Source organism: Oncorhynchus gorbuscha, linkage group LG17 (genome assembly GCF_021184085.1).
Source record: "Oncorhynchus gorbuscha isolate QuinsamMale2020 ecotype Even-year linkage group LG17, OgorEven_v1.0, whole genome shotgun sequence".
In the NCBI taxonomy this organism is placed as follows: Eukaryota; Metazoa; Chordata; class Actinopteri; order Salmoniformes; family Salmonidae; genus Oncorhynchus; species Oncorhynchus gorbuscha.
Window position 1 is genome coordinate 44,400,614 of NC_060189.1, and position 26,826 is coordinate 44,427,439.

Genomic DNA, 26,826 nt, shown 5'->3' on the forward strand with positions numbered 1-26,826 from the left:
TGGCAGCTCCTGACTGACGGGCGGCTCTGGCAGCTCCTGACTGAATGGGCGGCTCTGGCAGCTCCTGACTGTCGGGCGGCTCTGGCAGCTCCTGACTGACGGGCGGCTCTGGCAGCTCCTGACTGACGGGCGGCTCTGGCAGCTCCTGACTGACGGGCGGCTCAGGCAGCTCAGGACAGACGGGCGGCTCTGGCAGCTCAGGACAGACGGGCGGCTCTGGCAGCTCAGGACAGACGGGCGGCTCTGGCAGCTCAGGACAGACGGGCGGCTCTGGCAGCTCAGCAGACGGGCGGCTCAGCTCAGGACAGACGGGCGGCTCTGGCAGCTCAGGACAGACGGGCGGCTCTGGCAAGCTCAGGACAGACGGGCGGCTCTGGCAGCTCAGGACAGACGGGCGGCTCTGGCAGCTCAGGACAGACGGGCGGCTCTGGCAGATAAGGACAGACGGGCGGCTCTGGCAGCTCAGGACAGACGGGCGGCTCTGGCAGCTCAGGACAGACGAGCGGCTCTGGCTGCGCTGGACAGGAGGGAGACTCTGGCAGCGCTGGACAGGAGAGAGACTCTGGCAGCTCAGGACATACGGGAGGCTCTGGCAGCGCTGAGCAGGCGGGAGCACCTGTAGGGAGGAGACGGAGAGACAGCCTGGTGCAGGGGGCTGCCACTGGAGGGCTGGTGCGTGGAGGAGGCACTGGATAGACCAGACCGTGGAGGCGCACAAGAGGTCTCGAGCACCGAGCCTGCACAACCCTACTGGTGCCATGTACCCCAGCCCGACGAGACGCACTGGAGACCAGATGCGCTGAGCCGGCTTTATGGCACCTGGCTTAATGCCTACTCTAGCCCGGCCAATACGAGGCGCTGCTATGTAACGTACTGGGCTATGCTTGCACACCGGGGACACCGTGCGCCTCACGGCATAACACGGTGCCTGCCCGGTCCACCTCTCTCCACGGTAATCACGGGGAGTTGGCGCACGTCTCCTACCTGACTTCGCCACACTCCCCGAGTGTCTCCCCCCAATACATTTTTGGGGCTGCCTCTTGTCCCAGCCGCGCTGCCGTGCTAGCTCCTCATAATGACACCTCTCGGCTTTCTCTGCCTTGGGGTGGCGATATTCCCCAGCCTGTGCCCAGGGCCCAGAATAGTGAACACTGAAACAAAAACAATAAAACGACAATCAAACAGTCCTGAACGGTGAAATAAAACACAGAACAGAAAATAATCACCCACGAAACACTGGTGGGAAAAGGGTACCTAAGTATGATTCTCAATCAGAGACAACTAACGACACCTGCCTCTGATTGAGAACCATACCAGGCCAAACGCAAAACACAACATAGAAAAACAAACAGACAACCCACCCAACTCACGCCCTGACCATACTAAAACAAAGACATAACAAAAGAACTAAGGTCAGACCATGACAGTTGTTGCTGTTCGGGCCACCGACTTACAAATGTCTTTCATGTGTTTTATGTTTTAAAATACAGTATTTTAATTTTAATATTTGAATTAAATACATTTCAAAATACAAGTATTTTGTAGTTTATTTTGATACCTTGATCTTTATGGTATGTTTTAATGGCATTTTGTTGGTAATTTATGCCCATTTATGCCCATCCCATCCATTCTAAGTGTTCCGCCGGCCTCCAACTTGCCAACTCAGGTGTGTATTTTACCTTCCTTAGAAAATATCCTCCACTACTTCTTACCTCCCACCCACTGGCTGAGTACATACATGGTTACCATGACAACTTTACCTTCACACACCTCAATTCATCCCTGATACATCCTTGAAAAGGTACAGTAATGTCCTTGAGAACATGAGGTAGAATGAACATCCCTATTTTATGCAGTATAGGGAGAGGAATAAAGATTGGGATATAAAGAACTAGAGAGCATTGAGTCCACAAACTAGACTAGATCATAAAGTCCCTAAGCCAGGACAATATCAAACACTGTACATGTTTTTATTGTTAAAAAAGTTTTACAACAAAACCCTCTCTTTAACTTTCTAATCTCTCTTTATCACTCTCTCATTCTCTCTTTCCCCATTCCCCTCTCTCTCCCCATCTCTCTGTCAGTGCTGAATCACTATTCAAGGTCAGTCTCTATATTCTGTTGAAGTATCATGCTGTGTTGTGACATACTAGTGCGCACGCGTGCACACACACACACACACACACACACACACACACACACACACACACACACACACACACACACACACACACACACACACACACACACACACACACACACACACACACACACACACACACACACACACACACACACACACACACACACACACACACACACACACACACACACACACACACACACAGCACTGAACTCCATGCTCTCCCCCAGTCCCTCCATTAAGGAGCAGTCGCGATGAGCCTCTTAGCCATAGATTCTGTGGACCTCAGGTCTGAGGAAAGTTGAGTGTTACGTGTAATACTGTAACATCTGTCACTCAACCTTGGACGTGCCAGACCATTGTCATGTGCACAATGTAACATTAGGGTGCAAAGTAGCAAAACTAAAAACAAGCTTTTTTTATTGGATAAGTACAGATAGAGCCTTCATATTTCAGTATTTTTTTCTTATGTTTAGTTTCTCTTCAACACAACCCATAGCATCAGCCAGATCAGGACAGCCCCAATACAAGTAGCATGTACCATCTCAGCTTTCCTATACCCGAAAAAAGAGGGTTCTTCAAGGGTTCTTTGGGAAGGGTTCTATGTGGAACCATAATGACTCAAATAACTATTTTCGCTCTTCAATGGTTCTTTACAGGTCACAAAAGGGTTCTGTGCTCTTTTAGTAATAATACAAATATAGGGGAGGTGTCTCATTAGAATATTTTAGGGTGTGGTTTGCGTACAGTTCTTTTTGTGCAACCGTAAGGGAGAGTGTCATTCCAGTTTATATAATGTGTTGTGTTATGGAATCAAATATTGTATGTGACTATGGCTGGTAGTAGTGTTTTATTAAAGACTCCCAAAAGGTCTTAATTTAAATGAGTCAGTGGTTCTCAATTCCCTCCTTGGGGACCCCAAGCTTTTTTAGAGGCAGCTCCTTTGTTTCAAGTTGTCAATTAACACAATAATACCTCTGGAATTGTAAAAATATAACATGTCTGACCTTAACAAAAAACTGTATGGTTCTTCAAAAGAATCTACAAAGAACATTTTGGATTGAAAAAAGTTCTTTATAAAAATAAAAAAAATACATTAAGTACCTAAATAAAGTGTTCTATATAGCCTTAAAAAGAGTTGTGACCATAGCGGAACCCATTTCTGGTGCTATGTAGAACCCTTTTTTGGTGTTTCTTTATTAAACCTTAGGAAATGGTTATTTATAGCACCATACAGGTTCCATTTAGAACCTTATGAGCATGGTTCTTTATTGAACCTTCAGGAAAGGGTTATGTATAGCACAAAAAAGGGTTCCGCTATGGTTACAAGCCAAAGATCCCATATCTGATACTATTTAGAAGAAAAAATGTTTGTGCGTACGATACAATGCCATTACTTTGTATATTTTGGGTGTATATTGTGCCACCCTCCTCTTACTCTCTCCCACCACAGGTTTTACAACGTTTATAAATTCCTGGTAGAAACTCTCAGTATTGAGGAAGAGAGCCTATGGAGAACAAAGCCATTCTCCTTGTCAAAACTCCTAATCCGAAAATGGGAGAATTAAATTATTACATTTTTGAGAATGGTCCATGGACACTTAAGGTCAATCATGTCGAGTTTGTTTCATTTGGTAACCTCATTAAGGACAGGAGACAGACATTACTGTTTCTTTGTTTGTATAAACTTCTCAATTATGGGGTTTACATCTAAATGTTGTGAAGCATACACTTCTCAAAAAAATAAAGGGAACACTAAAATAACACATCCTAGATCTGCATGAATGAAATATTCTTATTAAATATTTTTTCTTTACATAGTTGAATGTGCTGACAAAAAAATCACACAAAAACGATCAATGGAAATCAAATTTATCAACCCATGGAGGTCTGGTTTTGGAGTCACACTCAAAATTAAAGTGGAAAAAACACTACAGGCTGATCCAACTTTGATGCAATGTCCTTAAAACAAGTCAAAATTAGGCTCAGTAGTGTGTGTGGCCTCCACGTGCCTGTATGACCACCCTACAACGCCTGGGCATGCTCCGGATGAGGTGGCGGATGGTCTCCTGGGGAACGGGCGGGCCAGTCCATAGCATCAATGCCTTCCTCTTGCAGGAACTGCTGACACACTCCAGCCACATAAGGTCTAGCATTGTCTTGCATTAGGAGGAACCCAGGGCCAACATATATACCAGCATCTGATCTCATCTCGGTACCTAATGGCAGTCAGGCTACACCTGGCGAGCAAATGGAGGGCTGTGCGGCCCCCCCAAAGAAATGCCACCTCACACCATGACTGACCCACCGACAAACCGGTCATGCTGGAGGATGTTGCAGGCAGCAGAATGTTCTCCACGGCGTCTCCAGACTGTCACATATGTCACATGTGCTCAGTGTGAACCTGCTTTCATCTGTGAAGAGCACAGGGCGCCAGTGGCGAATTTGCCAATCTTGGTGTTCTCTGGTAAATGAAAAACGTCCTGCACAGTGTCTCCTGATGTACTGGCCTTTCTCCTGGTAGCGCCTCCATGCTCTGGACACTACGCTGACAGACACAGCAAACCTTCTTGCCACAGCTCGCATTGATGTGCCATCCTGGATGAGCTGCACTACCTGAGCCACTTGTGAGTGAAAGCACAGCCAGCATAGAAAAGTGACCAAAACATCAGCCAGGAAGCATAGGAACTGAGAAGTGGTCTGTGGTCCCCACCTGCAGAACCACTCTTTTATTGGGGGTGTCTTGCTAATTGCCTATAATTTCCACCTGTTGTCTATTCCATTTGCACAACAGCATGTGAAATTTATTGTCAATCAGTGTTGCTTCCTAAGTGTACAGTTTGATTTCACAGAAGTGTGATTGACTTGGAGTTACATTGTGTTGTTTAAGTGTTCCCTTTATTTTTTTGAGCAGTGTATATGATTACATATGAAACTATTTGTGAAAAGATTAAATGTGATGTTAGCCTTCTAAATGCGAGTATGGGTTTTCAAATGAAGATTAACTAGTCACGACCCCGTGAGTACAGACATTTACATCGGCGTCGTGGAACTTCTTCCAGAGAGTATAAAACCTCCTGTGACAAAATGTATTTTTTTGGTGCAAAAGAGACCCACGGTAAGCCGGACGTCTCAAATGGTTAGGAAGATCAGAAAACATGAAGCGGTAGCTACATGTTGAAATGGTTGGCATCTCCACAAGAGTCAAAAACACAGGGACAAGGTCCCCACATTAAAACTGCTAAGAAATCTACTTAATAAAGAACAATTATTCAGACTGCAGCTTGCTTAAATACTGGTAAATAAGTCTGGTATATGCATCCGATGTAAGAACATTTCCGAATTGGACTCTGAAGTACCCATTATAACAACCTACAACTCAGAGGGACTAAGATCTCTGGTGGATACACCAGAGGTTTTCTGTCGACCGACCATCCAGCAGACAGACCGGCGATCGCAGAGGGACAGCCAAAACATACACTCGTAAATATGTACATTTCTTCAATTTCATTTCGAATGAGAGGTTGTTCATGTTCAAAGTATTAGCAATTTCTATGAGTGTAGTTATCCTCTATGATTTTCCCGCACTTGAACTGTCTCCAATCCCTTTCCTTTGTCTACCAAGCCGTCATATCAGTTTCGTCTCCGAGAGACTTTTTATTTGTATCATGTAGTAACTAATTAAGTTAGTAAATAAATAATTAAGCCAATTTGTATATCGCTGATTCATGATTCTATGCCAGGGTTTGTGCAGATATCTGTGGGTTTGCGACATTCAGTAATGAGACTGATCAGTTAAAATTAATTAATAAGCAACTGTTTTGATAAGATATGAAAATATCTGAAGAGTTATATTCGGGAAATTGACACTCTATAAACAACATTTTCCGCGGTGCCCCGACTTCCTAGTTAATTAAAGTTACATGATTAGTTGAATCCCTTAATTCAATTACACATAGAAAATTGATTTGATAATATACAGTCTTCACATTTAATGATAGCCAACGCTACGACAACATTATTGTCCATTTACATGGAAATTCATTCTGTGTCGTCAGCATACAAATACACAAACACAACACAATATATTAAATGCAGTACGGAAAAGTGGAAAGTTAGTACTCAAGTCAAACGTTTATATTTCCACATATTCAAAGTCTCTGCAGCCAATACTGTCCGACCGTGTATTGGTCCTGCATCTCTCCTATGTCCCACTATTAAGCAGCCTGATGGCTGATGGAATAACACTTGCCTTGCTCATATTCTTACTGAACAGTGGGACCCTGTAAGTAAGCAGCTCAAAACATTGGGCAAGATTGTGTGTGGGGTCATCGATGATGCGTTTGACCATGTCCCTTGCCTGTTAATCATAAAGGCCCTGAAGCCCCCTGCACTGTGTATATGTCAATGTTATTCTCAGAGGCTACACGGAACATATCCCAGTCCGCATGATCAAAACAATCTTGAAGCATGGATTCCGATTTGTCAGACCATTGTTGAATAGACCTTAGCACGGGTATTTCCTGTTTGAGTTTCTGCCTATAGGGGCAGCAGGTAGCATAGTGGTTAAGAGTGTTGGACTAGTAACCAAAAGGTTGCAAGATCAAATCCCTGAGTTGATAAGGTAAAAATCCGTCCTTCTACCCCTGGACAAGGCAGTTAACCCACTGTTCCTAGACCATCATTGAAAATAAGAATTTGTTCTTAACTGACTTGCCTAGTTAAATAAAGGACAAATAAAAACATCTAGGAAGGGAGGAGCAAAATGGAGTTGTGATCTGATTTGCCTGAAGGGAGGGTGGGGGAGTAGGGATACTCTTATTAGCTACTGACATCCCACTGTACCAGGCTTGGAAACAGAAAGTCAGCACACTCTCTATATATCACTTGGAAAATGTCTGGGTGTAGTACCTTACCATTGCACGTGCAACCTGCAGGAGAGCACAGAGCCACTGATCAGCATTACATGCAGTGGTCACATATGTAAAAAATAATCCTACTATGTGCCTATTTCATTTACTATCCAAAAAGCAGTCAAACTGTCTAAATAATTCATATTTTGAACCACAACCGCAGTACTATTGAGCGGTTAGCATGTGATGGTGATGCTGTTGTCATGGGAACTAATGTCGACATGGGCCATGTCCCGACACATACAGGGATAAAATATCTCTGTGATTGAGCTGTGTGTGTGTGTGTATGCGCGCGCGTGCCTATGCCCTGCATGCACGTGGAGTTTGTCTCTCGCTGTAGTTCAGCCACAGGAATGTATTGATTGAGTGTTCAGAGAGTGGTCCTGTTAGCCATCATGGCAGCATGTTGCCTCGGAGCATATCTATACACACTGAATCGGAAATCGGTCAACTAGACCCGCCAGCCCTATACAGAATAACAGTTCATTAGTAAACATCCATCGTATACTACTGCTACCTATCACACACCTATTTGGTAACACTATATAATTATGTTCGCTTGTGAGGTGTATAAATACTTAAAATGTTTATAAATGTAACGCCCTGACCGGAGTATTCTTTGTTTTCTTTATATATTTTGGTTAGGTCAGGGTGTGACATGGGTGATGTATGTGTTTTTGTACTGTCTCGGGGTTTTGTAGGTTTCTGGGGTTGTTTACCATCTAGGTGTTTATGTATGTCTAATGGTTGCCTAGATTGGTTCTCAATTAGAGGCAGCTGTTTATCGTTGTCTCTGATTGGGAACCATATTTAGGCAGCCATCTTTTTTGGGTATTTCGTGGGTTATTGTCTTTGTGAAGTTGCCTGTGTTTGGACTCATTGTCATAGCGTCACATTGATTTTTTTTGTTTAAGTGTTCTTTGTGTTTTTCGTCATTCAATAAAATAATGGATTCACACCACGCTGCGCTTTGGTCTACTCCATACGGCGATCGTGACAATAAATGTTTACAAATAATGACATACTTATTTATTAATAGTTTATAAATAGTTTATTCATGATAGTTACTAAAAAGTGTTACCAACTAATTCCTTACTGGCTACCTATGACTAAACTATTTATTTACATGTTGCCAAACTTGGTTAAGTGGGTTAATGATACCAGATTCACACAATAGGGCTGACCCAAACCACATTGTGCTGGCTTGGATATTTTATTTTCCGATTGGCCTTTCCAGCACAGTTCCATCAACTGTAGATGATGCGTAAACAAGGCCAGCACAATACAGCTTGGCCTGGCTTCACTCAGCTTGGCTTAGTATATAAAGGGTTAACGTTTATTCGTGGACTGAGAATGAGACAGTGAAAGAGTAAAATAAGGACACAGTGAGAGGTAGCCTGGCTCAGTGGTTTTCTAATATCTCCTCGGGACCCCCCGACGATTCACAATTTTGTTGTAGCTCTGAATTAGCTCACCTGATTCACTGGCTTGATGATTAAGCTACCTAACAAGTTGAATCAGGTGTGCTAGCTGTAAAATAGTTCAAATAGATTAAATGGCTGGGGGTCAAAAACCCCTGGCCTAGCTGATTGCTATGTGTGCGAAGGATGTCTTTTAATTCAGTGTTTTAAAGTAAAAGTGAAAATCTCACTTTTAAAAGTTAACATTCTGTTAACTCAAATAATGTTGTTGACTCATCCTATACACGTATTTGTGGCAAGAACATAAATTGGAGGGGAAGGAAAAAATACTTTTAAAAACTCAACCAGTCCATTTAAAATATGGTTTCTATTTCCTCAAAGAGCATGACGTCATCCAGCCGAGGAGGATGAGCTGACAAATCAGTGGTCTATTCACATTCATATTTTTATGACCACTATATTCTCCCACAACATTCTGTTTTTGGGCTATGCCCACACAATTCCAAAACAGAAAAGCTGCTTCTTAACATAGTAAATTACAATGTTTTGGAAGGGAAACTATTTCACTCATATTGAAATTATAGGTCGTGAACTCATCAAAAAAAAGAAACGTCCTCTCACTGTCAACTGCGTTTATATTCAGCAAACATGTGTAAATATTTGTATGAACATAACACGATTCAACAACTGAGACATAAACTGAACAAGTTCCACAGACATGTGACTAAAAGAAATGGAATAATGTGTCCGTGAACAAGGGGGGGTCAAAATCAAAAGTAACAGTCAGTATCTGGTGTGGCCACCAGCTGCATTAAGTACTGCAGTGAATCTCCTCCTCATGGACTGCTCCAGATTTGCCAGTTCTTGCTGTGAGATGTTAGCCCACTCTACCACCAAGGCACCTGCAAGTTCCCTGACATTTCTGTGGTGATTGGCCCTAGCCCTCACCCTCCGATCCAACAGGTCCCAGGGATTGAGATCCGGGCTCTTCACTGAACATGGCAGAACACTGACATTCCTGTCTTGCAGGAAATCACGCACAGAACGAGCAGTATGGCTGGTGGCATTATCATGCTAGAGGGTCATGTCAGGATGAGCCTGCAGGAAGTGTATCACATAAGGGAGGAGTATGTCTTCCCTGTAACGCACAGAGTTGAGATTGCCTGCAATGACAACAAACTCAGTCTGATGATGCTGTGACACACCGCCCCAGACCATGACGGACCCTTCACATCCAAATCGATCCTGCTCCAAGGTACAGGCCTTCATGTAATGCTCATTCCTTCGACGATAAATGAGAATCCGACCATCACCCTTGGTGAGACAAAACTGCGACTCGTCAGTGAAGAGCACTTTTTGCCATTCCTGTTTGGTCCAGCGACGGTGGGTTTGTGCCTGTGATATCTGGTGAGGACCTGCCTTACAGAAGGCCTACAAGCCCTCAGTCCAGCCTCTCTCAGCCTATTACGGACAGTCTGAGCACTGATGGAGGGATTGTGCGTTCCTGGTGTAACTCGGGCAGTTGTTGTTATCATCCTGTACCTGTCCTGCAGGTGTGATGTTCGGATGTACCGATCCTGTGCGTGGTCTGCTGTCCGTCCTGTCTCCCTGTAGCGCTGTCTTAGGCGTCTCACAGTACGGACATTGCAATTTATTGCCCTGGCTACATCTGCAGTCCTCATGCCTCTTTGCGGCAATGCCTAAGGCATGTTCACGCAGATGAGCAGGGACCCTGGGCATCTTTCTTTTGGTGTTTTTCAGAGTCAGTAGAAAGGCCACTTTAGTGTCCTAAGTTTTTGATAACTGTGACCTTAATTGCCTACCTTCTGTAAGCTGTTAGTGTCTTAACGACCGTTCCACAGGTGCATGTTCATTAATTGTTTATGGTTCATTGAACAAGCATGGGAAACAGTGTTTAAACCCTTTACAATGAAGATCTGTAAAGTTATTTGGATTTTTACGAATGATCTTTGAAAGACAGGGTCCTGAAAAAGGGACGTTTCTTTTTTTTGCTGAGTTTATTTCATAGAAATCTACAAACGCCTGACAGTTACTTTAAATGTTGCTATACTGGGTTCCATGGGAAAATGAGAGTAAGAAAATTAAACAGTGAAACAGTGAGAGATAATGTTCTAAAACAGTGACTGAAAATAGCTGTGCAGCGAAGCTCCCATCCAACCTGAGCTTGAGAGGCTCTGCAGAGAAAAGTGGGCCAAGCTTGTAGCGTCATACCCAGACTCAAGGCTGTAATCTCTGCCTCAACAAAGCACCGAGTAAAAGGTCTGAATACTTATGTAAATGTGACATCTCAGTTTTCTATTTTAAATACATTTGCAAAAAATGTCTAAAAGCCTGCTTTCGATTTCTCATTATAGGATATCGAGTGTAGATTGATTAGGGGAAAAAAAGCAATTGAATCCATTTTAGAATAAGGCTGTAACATAACAATATGTGGAAAAAGTCAATGGGTCTGAACACTTTCCAAATGCACTGTATCTGTAAAAATTGACAGTTGCAAAGCACGCTGAGTATTATTCTAATGAGCTCTGCCCCGTAACAAGAACAATAATACCCAGTGCGCTTTGCATTTGATTTTGGTATGTTCACTTTCACATATACGTTTACAATTGGATAATTTAGCAGACACTCTTATCCAGAGTGCATACAGTCAGTGCATTCAACTAAGGTAGATAAACAACAACATATCACAGTTATAGCAAGTAATACATTGCTGTAACCTTTACTGAGAAGGTTGTTGCTTTTCGGCCCTTCTAGTTGCAAATGTATTTCTGTATTTTAAAATACAAAATACATGTATTGTGTCATTTATTTTGATACATTGATCATTGATTTAGTAATTGTATATTATTATTATTATTATTATATTTTGATATTTGTGCCCATCCCTGATTGTGAGGTTGTCAGTGAGAGATTCATGGATAAATAAATGACCAGCTAGGAGACAGACAGAGAAGGAGGGAGTATGGATATTGATCATGATTATCAGGTGAGTGGGAGAGAATGGGAGGGTCAGTCCGCCCACTTAGTGAAGGAGAGGAAATCAGTGACATTATAACCTTCTCTGTCTTCATCCAATCTCTGGCTACCATATTGTTCTAAGTGTTCCGCGGGCCTCCAACTTGCCAACTCAGGTGTGTATTTTACCTTCCCTAGAAAATATCCTCCACTATTTCTTACCTCCCACCCACTGGCTGAGTACATACATGGTTACCATGACAACGTTACCTTCACACACTTCAATGCATCCCTGATACATCCTTGAAAGGGTACAGTAATGTCCTTGAGAACATGAGGTAGAATGAACATTCCCATTTATGCAGCACTAAATACATTTGAAGTTTATTTTGATACATTGATCTTCATGGTATTTTGTCATTTTATTTGGTCATTTTTACCCATCGCTGGTTGTTGTGATCTGTGCCGGAACGCCCAGTGTCAGTTTAGTGTCCCCTACCAGGGGGTGGTGATTTTTCAGGATGGCAGGGAACAGGATTTGTACCAACCCAGCGCCCCCATCGCCCAGGGTAACAAAACAACAGAATAATGATGACGAGGTCCATCTGTTTAGCCAATTCCACAGTTTACTGAGCATTATACACATTACCTTTCAGTTTGTGTGCTCATTGCCAGGAAAGCCCCTGGCTCGCTCTTAAAAACCTGCTTATGGTTTAGTGGCAGGTGACAGCAGAATCCAAACCTGAGACTGGATAAAATGTCCTGTACATTAATTGACAGGAATTCATGGCCGTCCAGTGGTTGTTCTGTAGGACACATGATGTGAGTGTATCCTCCTCACAGAGGGAGAGCAGAGATATCATGGCTATTGATATTTTCATATTGAATTTGTCCATCAATATCCCCATATACGATCTGTCCGTCTATGAGAGTGTTATTGCGATAATGGAGTTTCCACTATGAGTAGAACACTGAAGGCAGACAGAGCCACATGGTTGTGTCCAGGCAGGCAGACAAGCAGGCAGACAAGCAGGCAGACAGGCAGGCAGACAAGCAGGCAGACAAGCAGGCAGACAAGCAGGCAGAGATACCCCTCTTGCCCCTCCATTCCCCCCCACCTCAACATGAACGGCCAGTCAAATGCTCCACCTTCCACAACAGCCTTTACAGATGTCTGCACTGACATTGTCACTATAATTATGGGCTATTATTATCTACAAATGGTGTAGAATGAATCAATCAGAATATAAATGAAATATCTGCGTATAAGGGTTGTCCTGCTTTGAGCAAGGCACCTCACCCCTATAGAACCTGTGCTTCCAAACCCTCAGTGTTTGTGTGTGCGTGTGCGTGTGCGTGTGCGCGCGCGTGTCAGTGGCGTGTCAGTGGCGCGTCAGTGGCGCAGCCAGAAATTCGTTGGTGGGTGGGCCTGCAAATGTGTAAGTAAATTAGAAAAAAATATATTATGTATGTATATGTATATATTATAAACAAAAAACAGCTAATTTCCTGCAATTCCTGCAATATATATAAAATATATAATATATGTAAAATATGTATATATTATAAACAAAAAGCAGCTAATTTCCAGTTTTATCTCTCATCTCATGCTATTTTACACATTTTACCATGAGGCTGAGAGAAAATGTTACATTTTTTAAGCTAAAATATAGGTTTGTTGACTATGATAAAGGCACTGGATTATGAGCTGTCTGTCTTGTTTTCTGAACAAATGAAATTTGCAGTGGCACATATAGCCCGAGAAGCACAGTGACATGTGCCTCAATGTGGTCATATAAGGGTTTATTTGAGGGTGTGGATTTCAGGTAGTTCTTTTTGGCAACACATCCCGTGAGAGTGAATGCCATTCCAGTTCATCGGTTCTGTTATATTTCATCAAATCTGACTAACCCAGTGCAGTGCATTGCTTGTGAATTGAATCTGCTTGTGTATGCATGTTTAGGTAAAAATACCAAATAATGTTGTTTTTGGAACACTGAGAGGTAAAAAGCAGTAGTGTTTTTTGTTGTTGTTGCTCAAACTCATTCAGAGGGCCTATGCCCCTGATTTCTGTGTGTCTGGGGAGTTTGAGTTCAAAGTCAAAAGACATGATCCTGTTCTTCATCTTCTAAGCCTCTCCACTCACAGGAATAAGCTCTCATCTTTACATCACCAACATTCCCCTCCTGACATCATCTCAACACCCAGTAGGATCAGTTCGACTGCTACTCTGCTATTTGATTGGATGGATCAGTGGTTGATTAATTGCTGATAATACTTTGCTGTGTTACTGTTGTAACTGATCTCATGAAATGTGCATCTCTGAGGAGTTAGTACACGTAGTCTAACAGGAATGAAATACCACTAATCTAAGCAGCATCTTAATCTAAAAAATGTGTTTTAACTCATTTTCTAATTGATCATGCATATATATTCATTATTTAATAAGAAATCCTTAAAGGTACAATATGCAGAAATTACTCTGGCATTTTCTGGTTAACCTCTAAAAGTCTAAGCCCGAATTTGCTCTTTACTACAATAGCCCATAGAAACACATTGAATAACTCATTCATTAATGGCAAGAAAAAAAGACAGTGAAAGAATATATCATGATGAATAAGGTTTTGAAGTGTCTGTCCTATATCTAGGAGATAAGAAAAAGCTATGTTTAAAAAACAAACATATTTAAGCCCTTACTTTGGTTGGCACAAATCTACCTCCATACTTCCATTTGTTTGTATGGGTTACCTGACACTTGTAAGAGTTGCAGCCCAAACAGTTCGAACACTCCAGACAAAAGTCGGCACATCAGCGTTAGCAACTAAAAGTAATTGGAAAGGTAGATACAAATGATTTGTGACATTGTGGTTGACATTGTGGTTCCAATAAAGAATGTAAACGGGATGTAAACAAGATGCTGTGTTTTTATTTACAGTCGTGATAGACAACTGGAGGCATTTTTAAAAACAGGTTTTCAGACATTTGCTTTTCTCAAGCAGAGAGTTGGCGGAGAGTCAGGCGGCATTGGCGGAGAGTCAGATGGAGAATGACGCGTTGAAGAGGGTGAGGAACGAGGAGTCACAATCCATGCCAGGCACACATGTGAGCTCTGGAACTCCACCTCTGACAGGCAGAGGCAACCTACCTGGCGGGTTCATCAGGCCGTCGGTTCAACCTGACATTTCCCTTCCTCTTCTGACAACAGAACTTGACCAACTGCTTACCAGGTACAGCAAGGGCCATCCAGACCGTTATCCTGTTCTGCTATTCCAAGGATGTGTAACCGAATAGAGATTACAACAAGTGGACACAGAATACCAACTGGGATGGATCCCAAGGCAAATGTGGCTTACCAGTGCACCTCCAGGTGTTTATCATTAATACTGTGTCTCTAAAGCTTCTTTTCATGACTGATGCAAGCCAAAAAAGCATTAAAGACAGAGTTAATGAGAACTTGAGATCACCAAGAAAGTCTGGACATGGCCTGCTCTCCCTTACGTAAGAAATTAGGCTATGTTATCTTGTCAGACTGAACAGTAGCCTAATATACAAATGCGGGCGGCTTCTATCTTCAAAATGCTTTCAATGCTTTATTTCAATGCTTTAAAGTGTGTGTGGGCGACCTCATGCAACCCGCAAAATGTCGGAAAAAGCATATACTACTGTATGTAATGTATTTCTTCATCAGCACCTTTATGCTTTCGTAAAAAAAAAATGATAAAAATACTCTTTCAAAATGCAGATATGTATTTAGTTATGGATCCATAATGAATTACTAGTGGAATAAATAAACTAAGTAGTAAACGTCCCTTTTTCAGGACCCTGTCTTTCAAAGATCATTCGTAAAAATCCAAATAATTTCACATATCTTCATTGTAAAGGGTTTAAACACTGTTTCCCATGCTTGTTCAATGAACCATAAACAATACATGAACATAAACCTGTGGGATGGTCATTAAGATACTAACAGCTTAGACGGTAGGCAATTAAGGTCACAGTTATGAAAACTTAGGACACTAAAGCGGCCTTTCTACTGACTTTGAAAAACACCAAAAGAAAGATGCCTAGGGTCCCTGCTAATCTGCATGAACGTACCTTAGGCATGCTGCAAGGAGGCATGAGGACTGCAGATGTGGCCAGGGCAATAAATTGCAATGTCCGTACTGTGAGACGCCTAAGACAGCGCTACAGGGAGACAGGACGGACAGCTGATCGTCCTAACAGTGGCAGACCACGTGTAACAACACCTGCACAGGATCGGTACATCCGCACATCACACCTTGTCGGACAGGTACAGGATGGCAACAACAACTTCCCGAGTTACACCAGGAACGCACAATCCCTCCATCGGTGCTCAGACTGTCCACAATAGGTTGGACTGAGGGCTTGTAGGCTTGTTGTAAGGCAGGTCCTCACCAGACATCACTGGCAACAACGTCGTCTATGGGCACAAACCCATCGTCGCTGGACCAAACAGGACTGGCAAAAAGTGCTGTTCACTGAAAAATCGCAGTTTTGTCTCACCAAGGGTGATGGTCGGATTTGCGTTTATTGTCGAAGGAATGAGCATTACACAGAGGCCTGTGCACTGGTGCAGGATCGATTTGGAGGTGGATGGTCCGTTATGGTCTGGGGCGGTGTGCCACAGCATCATCGGACTGAGCTTGTTATCATTGCAGGCAATCTCAACGCTGTGCGTTTCAGGGAAGACATCCTCCTCCCTCATGTGGTACACTTCCTACAGGCTCATCCTGACCTGACACTCCAGCATAACAATTCCACCAGCCATACTGCTTGTTCTGTGTGTGATTTCCTGCAAGACAGGAATGTCAATGTTCTGCCATGGCCAGCAAAGAGCCCGGATCTCAATCCCATTAAGCACGTCTGGGACCTGTTGGATCGGAGTGTGAGCTCTAGGGCCATTACCCCCAGAAATGTCAGGGAACTTGCAGGTGCCTTGGTGGAAGATTGGGGTAACATCTCACAGCAAGAACGGGCTAATCAGGTGCAGTCCATGAGGAGGAGATGCACTGCAGTACTTAATGTAATGCAGCTGTTGGCCACGCCAGATACAGACTGTTACTTTTGACCCCCCCTTTGTTCAGGGACACATTATTCAATTTATGTTAGTCACATGTCTGTGGAACTTGTTCAGTTTATGTCTCAGTTGTTGAATCTTGTTATGTTCATACAAATATTTACACATGTTAAGTTTGCTGAAAATAACCGCAGTTGACAGTGAGAGGACGTTTCTTTTTGCTGAGTTTATCACTGGATAACAGAAATATTGGAACAAAGTAGGCTAATGAAGGTAAACAAATTGTTGCGTACTGAAAAATACTCTCAAATACACACGGTCACATTGTACAGCACCATTATGGTTATTAGCTGGGCTATTAGCAGGAGGGTAGGGGGAGAATTCTATCATCAAATGTATTTTTGGCTGTATCACAACCGGCCGTGATTGGTTGCAATTTCAGTTTAATCCACCAGAAAAGACAGAACAAATAATACAACAAATATTGTGGTTTAACTCAAATATACTAATTGATAAAAAAAACATTATCAATTGGAACCTTTAACATGTGGAATGGGGATAAAATATATCTATATTTTTTTGTGTATCACATCTGAACGTGATTGGGAGTCCCATAGGGCAGCGCACAATTGGCCCAGCGTTTCTCTCCCTCTAAAAATATAAATAAATGTTTTGGCCTTTGCAAATATTATTTTGGCCTTTATTCAGATAAAGCATGTCTCTGTCTCTTATGACGCAACTTTTAAAGGAGGAACCACTGTAGACAGATTTATTTATTTAACTAGGCAAGTCAGTTCAGAACAAATTCTTATTTACAATGACGGCCTACTCCGGCCAAACACAGACGACACTGTGCACCACCCTATTGGACTCCCAATCTCGGCCGGATGTGATGCAGCCTAGATTTGAACCAGGTACTGCAGTGACGCCTCTTGCACTGAGATACAGTATCTTAAACCACTGAGCCACTCAGGAGAATGTGATGGATTGAGATGCAGCCCATGCAAAAAAAAAGATATCTGTAACTTAAACTGACATATTTTGATGGGGATTTTTAATGATTTTACTTAGATTGACGCAAGGGTGTGTCTATAGACTATTCAGTTTGTGACTAAGCAACAGTGTAAAGAGTCATTTGACCATCTAAACAGCTGTGAAATATATTTTCAATAACCAGAAATATATTTTTTCAGCTGTTTGAAGCTGGTGTACAAAACTGAAAGTAAAAGACGCAAAAACAAAACATAAAAACGGGAAGCATAGAAATAGTGCAAATAGAACATATCTACCTCTTCTTAGACTTGCTTTCAATGAGAATGACAGATATACAACTGAAATTTCTTTGTGAATTGGGTCGGGTCGCCCAAAAGTTAAATATTGCAGCATTATGTCAGAACTGTAACTAGGCAACTCAGGAACACTCCTTTGCCTTATCTTGGATGGACAGTTACTAATGCCATAGAACACAGAAAGTTTTCTTTAATGGAAGCCTCTTTAATGCAACTTCGATTGAGTGTGGTGTACCCCAGGGCAGCCGGCTTAGACCATTATTGTTTTTTGTGTTTACTATTGACCTTCCACTGACCTTGAATAAAGCCTGTGTGTCCATGTATGCTGATGACTAAACAGTATACACATCATCTGCAACTTTAACATAAATAACTGACACCCTTAACATAGAGCTTAAGTCAGTTGTAGAATGGGTAACTAGTAATATCTCCAAAACAGAGCAGCACATATTGCACTTAGATGTACAGTACCAGTCAAACGTTTGGACACACCGAGTCATTCAAGGTTTTTCTTTATTTGTACTATTTTCTACAATGTAGAATAATAGTGAAGACATCACCACTATGAAATAACATATGGAATCATGTAGTAAACAAAAAATGTTAAACAAATCAAAACAGAATTTAGATTTTAGATTCTTCAAAGTAGCCACCCTTTGCCTTGATGACAGTTTTGCACAGTTGGCATTCTCGCAACCAGCTTCGACTGAAATGTTTTTCCAACAGTCTTTTGGTTGAAACCAAAAATCTCAAATTTGGACTCATAATACCAAAGGACAGATTTCCACCGGTCTAATGTCCATTGCTCGTGTTTCTTGGCCAAAGCAAGTCTCTTCTTCTTATTGGTGTCCTTTAGTAGCGGTTTATTTGCAGCAATTCAAACCATGAAGGCCTGATTCATGCAGTCTCCTCTGTACAGTCATGCTCTCCGCAGCCGATGTGAGCAAGACCTTTAAACAGGTCAACATTCACAAAGCCGCGGAGCCAGATGGATTACGAGGACGTGTACTCAAAGCATGCGCGGACCAACTGGCCCCTTTCGGAAAAGCTGACCACGACTCCATTTTGCTGATCCCTGCCTACAGGCAGAAATTAAAACAAGAGGCTCCCACGCTGAGGTCTGTCCAACACTGGTCAGACCAAGCTGACTCTACACTCCAAGACTGCTTCCATCACGTGGACTGGGACATGTTTCGTATTGCATCAGATGGGAATATTGACGAATACGCTGATTCGGTGTGCGAGTTCATTAGAACGTGCGTCGAAGATGTCGTTCCCATAGCAACGATAAAAACATTCCCTAACCAGAAACCGTGGATTGATGGCAGCATTCACGTGAAACTGAAAGCGCGAACCACTGCTTTTAATCAGGGCAAGGTGTCTGGCAACATGACTGAATACAAACAGTGCAGCTATTCCCTCCGCAAGGCTATTAAACAAGCTAAGCGTCAGTACAGAGACAAAGTGGAATCTCAATTCAATGGCTCAGACACAAGAGGCATGTGGCAGGGTCTACAGTCAATCACGGACTACAAGATGAAATCCAGCCCAGTCACGGACCAGGATGTCTTGCTCCCAGGCAGACTAAATAACTTTTTGCCCGCTTTGAGGACAATACAGTGCCACTGACACGGCCTGCAACGGAAACATGCGGTCTCTCCTTCACTGCAGCCGAGGTGAGTAAGACATTTAAACGTGTTAACCCTCGCAAGGCTGCAGGCCCAGACGGCATCCCCAGCCGCGCCCTCAGAGCATGCGCAGACCAGCTGGCCGGTGTGTTTACGGACATATTCAATCAATCCCTATACCAGTCTGCTGTTCCCACATGCTTCAAGAGGGCCACCATTGTTCCTGTTCCCAAGAAAGCTAAGGTAACTGAGCTAAACGACTACCGCCCGTAGCACTCACTTCCGTCATCATGAAGTGCTTTGAGAGACTAGTCAAGGACCATATCACCTCCACCCTACCTGACACCCTAGACCCACTCCAATTTGCTTACCGCCCAAATAGGTCCACAGACGATGCAATCTCAACCACACTGCACACTGCCCTAACCCACCTGGACAAGAGGAATACCTATGTGAGAATGCTGTTCATCGACTACAGCTCGGCATTCAACACCATAGTACCCTCCAAGCTCGAGACCCCTGGGTCTCGACCCCGCCCTGTGCAACTGGGTACTGGACTTCCTGACGGGCCGCCCCCAGGTGGTGAGGGTAGGCAACAACATCTCCTCCCCGCTGATCCTCAACACGGGGCCCCACAAGGGTGCGTTCTGAGCCCTCTCCTGTACTCCCTGTTCACCCACGACTGCGTGGCCACGCACGCCTCCAACTCAATCATCAAGTTTGCGGACGACACAACAGTGGTAGGCTTGATTACCAACAACGACGAGACGGCCTACAGGGAGGAGGTGAGGGCCCTCGGAGTGTGGTATCAGGAAAATAACCTCACACTCAACGTCAACAAAACTAAGGAGATGATTGTGGACTTCAGGAAACAGCAGAGGGAACACCCCCCTATCCACATCGATGGAACAGTAGTGGAGAGGGTAGCTAGTTTTAAGTTCCTCGGCATACACATCACAGACAAACTGAATTGGTCCACTCACACTGACAGCGTCGTGAAGAAGGAGCAGCAGCGCCTATTCAACCTCAGGAGGCTGAAGAAATTCGGCTTGTCACCAAAAGCACTCACAAACTTCTACAGATGCACAATCGAGAGCATCCTGGCGGGCTGTATCACCGCCTGGTACGGCAACTGCTCCGCCCTCAACCGTAAGGCTCTCCAGAGGGTAGTGAGGACTGCACAACGCATCACCGGGGGCAAACTACCTGCCCTCCAGGACACCTACACCACCCGTTGTTACAGGAAGGCCATAAAGATCATCAAGGACATCAACCACCCGAACCACTGCCTGTTCACCCCGCTATCCTCCAGAAGGCGAGGTCAGTACAGGTGCATCAAAGCTGGGACCGAGAGACTGAAAAACAGCTTCTATCTCAAGGCCATCAGACTGTTAAACAGCCACCACTAACATTGAGTGGCTGCTGCCAACACACTGTCATTGACACTGACCCAACTCCAGCCATTTTAATAATGGGAATTGATGGGAAATGATGTAAATATATCACTAGCCACTTTAAACAATGCTACCTTATATAATGTTACTTACCCTACATTATTCATCTCATATGCATACGTACTGTACTCTACATCATCGACTGCATCCTTATGTAATACATGTATCACTAGCCACTTTAACTATGCCACTTTGTTTACTTTGTCTACACACTCATCTCATATGTATATACTGTACTCGATACCATCTACTGTATGCTGCTCTGTACCATCACTCATTCATATATCCTTATGTACATGTTCCTTATCCCCTTACACTGTGTATAAGACAGTAGTTTTGGAATTGTTAGTTAGATTACTTGTTGGTTATCACTGCATTGTCGGAACTAGAAGCACAAGCATTTCGCTACACTCGCATTTAACATCTGCTAACAATGTGTATGTGACAAATAATATTTTATTTGATTTGAAGTGTCTTCACTGACATTTTCAACCTCTCCCTGGCCGAGTCTGTAATACCTACATGTTTCAAACAGACCACCATAGTCCCTCTGCCCAAGAAAGTGAAGGTAACCTGCCTAAATAATTACCGCCCTGTAGCACTCACATCGGTAGCCATGAAGTGCTTTGAAAGGCTGGTCATGGCTCACATCAACACCATCATGCCAGAAACCCTAGACCCACTCCAATTCACATTCCGCCCAAACAGTTCCACAATTGACGCAATCTCAATCGCACTCCACACTGACCTTTCCCACCTGGACAAAAATAACACCTATGTGTCAGCATTCAACACAATAGTGCCCACAAAACACATCACTAAGCTAAAGGCAATGGGACTAAACACCGGCTTCTGCAATTGGATCCTGGACTTCCTGACGGGCCTCCCCGGGTGGTAAGGGTAGGCAACAACATATCTGCCACGCTGATCCTCAACACTGGGTCCCCTCAGGAGTGCATGCTTACTCCCTTCTGGACCACCCCCTGTTCACCCACGACTGCATGGCCAAGCACAACTTCAACACCATCATTAAGTTTGCTGACGACACAACAGTGGTAGGCCTGATTCCCGACAATGATGAGACAGCCCATAGGGAGGTCAGAGACCTGTACATTTCTTGTTACTTTTTGATTGATTTTATAGTTTTTTTTTACTTCAGTTTCTTTAGTAAATATTTAATTAATTATATTTCTTGAATTGCATGGTTGGTTAAAGGCTTGTTAGTAAGCATTTCACGATAAGGGCTTCCTGTTGTATTCGGCACAAGTGACATATAATATTTTATTTGTTGAGATGTGTCTGTTACTTGAACTCTGTGAATGATTTATTTGGGCTGCAATTTCTGAGGCTGGTAACTCTAATGAACTTGTCCTCTGCAGTAAAGGTAACTCTGGGTCTTCCTTTCCTGTGGTGGTCTTCATGAGTGTCAGTTTCATCATAGGGCTTGATGGTTTTTGCGACTGCACATGAAGAAACTTTCAAAGTTTCCGCATTGACTGACCTTCATGTCTTAAAGTAATGGACTGATGTTTCTTTTTGCTTATTTGAGCTGTTCTAGCCACAACATGGACTTGGTATTTTACCAAATAGATCTATCTTCTGCATACCACCATTACCTTGTCACAATACAACTGATTGACTCAAACACATTAAAGAAGGAAGGAAATTCCACAAGTGAACTTTTAACAAGGCACACATGTTAATTGAAATGCATTCCAGGTGACTACCTCTTGAAGCTAGTTGAGAGAATGCCAAGAAAGTGCAAAGCTGTAATCTAGGACAACGGTGGCTACTTTGAACTCTAAGACAATGATGGTTACCTAAAATGTTTATGTGGTACTGACTCAAAACAAAATGAGAATTTTCTAAAGATATGACAACAATTAGATTTTTTTCCCAGCATGCTCTACTGCAGTTTGATATTCTTGGAATTGTTTTTAATATCTGTGTTTTTGTATATACATTGAGTTATTGATTGATTAAATGTTATGCTATACAAATATATATATTTTTAATCGAAACTAATTCAATCATTTTTGCACCCGTTACGGAAATGTTTTTTCAAGTTTAATGGGCTTAGGTAGTTTCCTAACACTCTTTTAAACTCTGGCAGTCATTATGATTGCAAGTTGTGGGTGAATTCAAATTTAAGCTGTTGGATGGCCTAACACTGGCTAGATTCCAGTAGGAATTACACATCACTTTGCAAGCCAGCATGATGTGATTTACAGTTAGGGTTGCAACATTCTGGGAGAATTCCAGAAATCCTGGTTGGAAGTTTACTGAACATTTTGGGAAGGTTTGTGGAATTTTTCAACCCTACTTGCAGGCCTCCAAGGTATGTGTTCCAGGCCACAGTATGACACACCTTATGATATATGCAATGGTTTAATTATAATGATTAAGAACTCACTTGGTGAAGACTGAAATGAATGAATTCACCAAGCATGTCTCTGTCTCTTAAAAAACACAGTCATGGGTGGTAACACTACAATTCAATTGGAGAGTCAAGGCACACTGGGAAAGTATTGGAGGCATGGCTGAGTGGGGGTGTTCAATTTAAGTATACTTTACAAAAAAAAACAGAATTTCTATTATTCATTTGAAGGTAGTACTGCTCACTTCAGCTATTTAAGTTTCTTCACATGTAATACTGCAATACTGTTTTTTTTGTAAGGGCTCTATATGTTTAAGTGTGTTCTTTATTTTATGAGATGTGCCTTGGGCTGGGGACATTTCTGGCAGGGAGGCTGCACTGTAAAACCGGATCAGTTTTGGATGCTCAAACATTTTGAGGAAAATTATTATCTAAAAATATTTCAGTTAAGAAACTTAAATAGTGAGTAAAGTTTCCACCTATGAATATTCCCCAAAATGTGCAACCCTAGTGGTAACTTTATAATTCAATCCACCTACCGTCATATGAGTAATGATACAAATGCAGTTTTTAGTAAGGTATACTTACATTTAACACCTCCACTAAACCATGCCTCCAATAATTTCAGAGGGTGCCTTTGCTCTTCGATTGAATTATAAAGTTATCACTAGGGTTGCACATTTTAGGGAATATTCAGAGGTGAAAACTTTCCGTGGGAATTAACAGGAATATATGGGAATTAACGGGAATATATGAACATTTATAATAATACCATTTAAATGTAGATGTCTTTTTGCATTAGATATATTTACCATATCATATGGAGACAGAATCATAAACATTTGACGTTATCATCAAGTAGACTGTCATGTTTTGTCTTATATTGTCTTGTCATTTTGCTTTCCCTTCTGTTCGTTTTCCCCCTGCTGGTCTTATTAGGTTCGTTCCCTTTTTTCTCTCTCTCTTCTCTCTATCGTTCCGTTCCCGCTCCCAGCTGTTCCTATTCCCCTAATCAATCATCTAATCTTTTCACACCTGTTCCGTATCTTGCCCTCTGATTAGAGTCCCTATTTCTCCCCTTGTCTTCCGTTTCTGTCCTGTCGGATCCTTGTATATTGTTCGCTGTGCTGTGTCTTGTTTCCCTCAGATGCTGCGTGTGAGCAGGTGTCTGAGTCTGCTACGGTCGGTGCCTTCCCGAGGCAACCTACAGTTTATGGTCGAGTCTCCAGTCTGTCCTCGTCACTACGAGTGGAATTAGTTTTTTATGTTTTGTTTTCTGCTCTGATTTGTCTAGGAGTATTGCCTATTTCCTTTACTGGAATAAAGACTCTGTTTTCGCCAAGTCGCTTTTGGGTCCTCATTCACCTGCATAACATAGACATATTTGCAAATGATTAAATCCTTCCAATAGAAATAAAAACCAATTTAGTTACGAATTGAATTTTAAGTAAATGAGTTGACTCTACACATGGGATGATTTCACTGAACAACAAAAGAAAGGGAATATTGAATGATCCCCAATGATCCATCGCATCTTCCAAAAATGTAAAATATACTTATTTTCCACCATAATATGCAAATAAATTCATAAAAAATCCAACAATGTGATTTTCTGGATTTTTTTCTCTCATTTTGTCTGTCATAGTTGAAGTGTACCGATGATGAAAATTACAGGCCTCTCTCATCTTTTTAAGTGGGAGAACTTGCACAATTTGTGGCTGACTAAATACTTTTTTGCCCCACTGTATTTTGGCACGACTGCCATATTACAAAGCCTTTGCTTGGATGTGTACTTCACCAGACTGCCAAAACCTTGCCCTCATCCAGGCCAAGGTGGCGAGACATGGTAGTGATGACACCATAGTCCTTGTTGATCTCTGCACCAGACAGGATGATCTCGCCAGCATATTTGGGGTCCAACATGTACGCTGCGGCATGTATGGGCTTCAGGCCTTTTGATATATTTCAGAACTGCAGTTTCCTCTCCTTGGAGCAACAGTGAAGCGGGCAGGGAAGAAAAGATTTCTTCTCTTACATCTGCAAGCAGAGTCTGAACATCAGACAGGTTGGTATTGTCTCCCACAATCCGAGCAATGACTACCGCTATAGGTTCCAGGAGTTTCAGGCTGCTTACCTCTCTCTCCCAAAATGCATAATCCAGGAGGATCCTTTTGATGGGGCTGTCCAAATTGTCAGGCTGTGATATGGTCATTTCTTGGAGAGACTCCTTCCCCTTCAGGAGACTGTCAAACATGATGACACCACCACCTCAACGGGTGTTGCTGGGCAGCTTCAAAGTGGTGCTCTTATTCTTCTCACTTTGTTTGATGAGGTAGATTGCTGCTATAACTTGATGATCCTTCACATACCTAACCATTTCCTTGGGTCTCTTGAAGAGTGTATCCATTGTTTTCAGTGCCATGCTGTCCTTGAGGAGCAGATTCAATGCATGAGTAGCACAGCCAATGGGTGTCATGTGAGGGTAGGACTCCTCCACTTTAGACCAAGCAGCCTTCATGTTCGCAGCATTGTCTGTCACCAGTGCAAATACCTTCTTTGGTCCAAGGCCATTGATGACTGCCTTCAGCTCATCTGCAATGTCGAGACTGGTGTGTCTGTTGTCCCTTGTGTCTGTGCTCTTGTAGAATACTGGTTGAGATGTAGTTAATTATTCTTTGCCCACGAACATTCGACCACCCATCAGAGATGATTGCAATACAGTGTGCTTTCTCTATGATTTGCTTGATCTTCACTTGAACTCTGTTTAACTTTGCATCCAGCAAATTAGTAGATAAAGCATGTCTGGTTGGAGGGGTGTATGCTGGGCGAAGAACATTCAGAAATCTCTTCCAATACACATTGCCTGTGAGTATCAGAGGTGAACAAGTTGCATACACAGCTCGAGCAAGATATTCATCAGCATTTCTCTGACTATGTTCCTCCTTTGAGTAAAAAAGACTTCTGATTCCAGGAGGACCATGAGCTGTTGCTATCGATATGGTGTTGGATTCATCATTTTCTCTTTACTTTTCTCAATGGTTTCTTGTTGTGAGCGCTGAGGGAACTTTATGCACTTGGCCAGATGATTCTGCATCTTTGTTGCATTCTTCACATATGATTTGGCACAGTATTTGCAAATGTACACAGCTTTTCCTTTTACATTAGCTACAGTGAAATGTCTCCACACATCAGATGGTACCTGTGGCATTTTCCTGTAAAAAACAACAACTAATACAATTCCATGTACAGATAAATAGTTAAGCAGTTAGATTAAACAACTCCTTTGGAAGATACCCATTTGAAAATGAAACATGTATGTAAACAGGTGAATTAACACTCCTCGGTTAGCAGGCTCAAGCACGCTAAAACCCACATGGTAGCAAAAACTAATGAGCAGAAATGAACAAGTTAGAAATGTTTTAAACACGCTTTGCTGTTAACAAAAAATCATGTATGTCATTTAAAATATATTCACCCCACCTTCTAATCAAAACTTACCAGAAAGCATGTAGTCTATGGCTCAGATAGTGTAGCCTCAATAGCATCTCATTAGTGTGCAAGATCTTGAGAATCAGCGGTACATGTTT

The 26,826-nt window shown here is 42.6% G+C and overlaps 1 protein-coding gene across 1 annotated transcript in view; it reads right to left on the bottom strand.

Annotated features, from left to right (window-relative positions):
- Positions 1-26,826, bottom strand: part of LOC124002125 (transmembrane protein 121-like) — a 63,370-nt gene that overhangs the window by 34,059 nt on the left and 2,485 nt on the right. The window lies entirely within an intron of this gene.